At 59.1% G+C, this 2,488-nt stretch overlaps 2 non-coding genes across 2 annotated transcripts; both read right to left on the bottom strand.

The window, feature by feature from the left end:
• Positions 1 to 65: 65 nt before the first annotated feature.
• Positions 66 to 137, bottom strand: Trnae-cuc (transfer RNA glutamic acid (anticodon CUC)). The gene has a single exon. It is a non-coding gene; the product is annotated as a tRNA-Glu (tRNA).
• Positions 138 to 1,873: 1,736 nt separating this feature from the next.
• Trnad-guc (transfer RNA aspartic acid (anticodon GUC)) lies at positions 1,874 to 1,945 on the bottom strand. The gene has a single exon. It is a non-coding gene; the product is annotated as a tRNA-Asp (tRNA).
• Between the last annotated feature and the right edge of the window lie 543 nt (positions 1,946 to 2,488).

Below are 2,488 nucleotides of genomic sequence, written 5' to 3'. Positions count from 1 at the left end.
CTTTATTGCATGAAGTGTCAAGAGAGAGAGCGCAGGAAGGGCAAGATGCAGGGAGGAAAACAAGCTTCCCTGACCGGGAATCGAACCCGGGCCGCGGCGGTGAGAGCGCCGAATCCTAACCACTAGACCACCAGGGAGGTATGTTTTGCATCATCCGCCTCTCCTCTCCCGCAGAAAAACCGACAGCCACTCAGACACACTGACACTCACTCTCACACACAGGGCCCACACGCCAGCTTCATGGATCTCCCGGGCTCCCGGCTCCTGGAACCTGCCTTCATGGACCTCCCTGCCCTGTCAATCCTTTTCCTGCCCTGCCCTGCCCTGCCCTGCCAGTTGGCCAGTTCAAACCCAAGGAATGTTTTAACATCAGTGTTCTTTTTCTCCTAACTCATGTTCCCCCAATAACCTCCAAGGTTCTGGATCCTAGAAAGGACTCTTTAGAACAGATCAAACTTGTGTTCACTCCTGTTTTGTTTGGTTTTCCCAGCTCCCTCGACCTTAAGAAACAGTAAGCCCGCATGTCTGTCTCATCCTCCCTTAATTCTAATTTTCCCGCCATGGCAGAGGCTGATGGAGGGCACCAGGTTCACATCCTTTCGCATTGTAATTCCTCCTCAACACAAGCAAGTTCCTGCTGAGGAGCCATCTTGGCTCCATCAGGCGTGTTCTGTTACACACAGCAGTGACCGCGTAGCCTCTTTAGCAGCCTGTCAACATTCTGCAACCCTACCTGTTCCTGTCGGGGGTTATAAAGTGTGGTTTCCGTCTTTAAGCATTCTCAGGGTATGTCTAGACTCACCTGGTGAACCCCACTGACTCATCAAGAAGGCACGCCCCTAGATACAGCAAGGAAACCGAGAGCCACTCTGAGATCGCAGCAAGGCCCGTGTAACCACCGCCTTAGCAAATGGCAAACTGTCACACAGGCCACGGGGGAAATGTGGCCTTTGGGGGATGATTCCTGTTGCAGATGCTCTGCCGTCAGAGTGTTCGGCTTCAGTGACTCACCTCGCTGCCTGTAGGCAGGACTATGGGATCCATCCTCCGAAATCACCTTTAGTTCTGCTGACCCCTGTTCAGCAGTCAACAGTAAACTAACTAGTTTGTTGGGGTCATTTTTAGACATGTAGGTGAGAGGTTACTTATAGGAACAGGTGACTCAAAGGCAACTATAATTCTGCAAATCACACCCCAATCTGACTGAGGACTTTGAGCTGCATTCCCTGGAGCTCTCTCAATGATCTGTCTCCACACTCAGCCACTCCCAGACACACTGCCCGCCACAGCGCCCACACGCCAGCTTCAAGGATCTCCCGGTCTTACTGCGCGTGCTCTGCCCCGCCCTGGCAGTCAGCTGCTGCTTCTCCAGGAAGCCTGGCGCGCCCTCCCGGACCAGACAGCCGCTCCTGCCTCTTCTCCCGCTCCACACAACCTCAAAAGGTCTGGTAGCTCTTAGGCTCCAGCGTGCGCATCCTCTCGGGGACAGGCTGAGACCCCCCCAGACGGGTTCCGGATCCAGGAACTTGGCAAAAGTTGGATACACTGCGTTGGCCGGGAATCGAACCCGGGTCAACTGCATGGAAGGCAGCTATGCTCACCACTATACCAAAGCCGGGAAAGAAAGAGAAAAAAAAAAAAAAAAAAAAAAAAGAACCGGGAGGGCCACCCGCGCCTTACAGATCGCCAGCCACTTTCCTGCGGCGCCCCACGACGACCCCGACAGGCTGGACAGCTGCCGCCTGCGCTCTTCCTCGTCGCCCACGCGCGCCTCTCGTACACACTCGCCTGTCCTCCGGGCGATCTCGCCTCCTGGCGGCTGCCACCGCGCGCCAGGCGAGGCTGCCCCGCTGGCTAAAAAAACTGGCCAGGTCTCCCCGTCGGGGAATCGAACCCCGGTCTCCCGCGTGACAGGCGGGGATACTCACCACTATACTAACGAGGACTGCGACGGTGTCACCTCCCACCCCGGGACCCACCATCGTTGTCCGCTCGGCCTCGGCTCCATTCCCGACGACCACGACCTCCCCGCCCAGTTCGGGAGTCTCCGGGATGCGCAGCCGCCGCCTCCTCCCGCCGGGGCGCAGAGCCTCCGCCCCGTGGACTGCGCGTGGCCGAGCCCCTGCCCCGCCGGGCCGCAGAGCCGGGGCTGATGGCGGAGCAGCGCCCGGGGCCCAGCCGACGGCCACCGTCCAGGCTGCTCGCACACGCCGGGGCGCCCTGCGGGGTCACAGCGCGGATCCGCAGGGACCTGGAGGTGAGAGTGTCGAGGCGCACAGCCTTGGGCATGTCAGGTGACAGGTGTGGGCACAGCACGGGGGGGGTTCCCTGGCAGAATTCTCGCCGGCCACATAGGAAGCCAGACGGATTCCCGGCCCAGGCAGAGTCCAGGCCTTTTGGTTCAGAGGCCCACAGTGCTGGACTCCAGCTACAGCGCTGGACATTCTCGGCCTCCCCTGAGCACACTAGGGCCAGCACCGAACTCCTA

This window comes from Psammomys obesus, unplaced genomic scaffold (genome assembly GCF_907164565.1).
Source record: "Psammomys obesus unplaced genomic scaffold, mPsaObe1.curated_primary_1811, whole genome shotgun sequence".
NCBI classification, from domain to species: domain Eukaryota; kingdom Metazoa; phylum Chordata; class Mammalia; order Rodentia; family Muridae; genus Psammomys; species Psammomys obesus.
The sequence above is the reverse complement of the archived record's forward strand: the minus strand, read 5'-3'. Positions and strand labels throughout refer to the sequence as shown.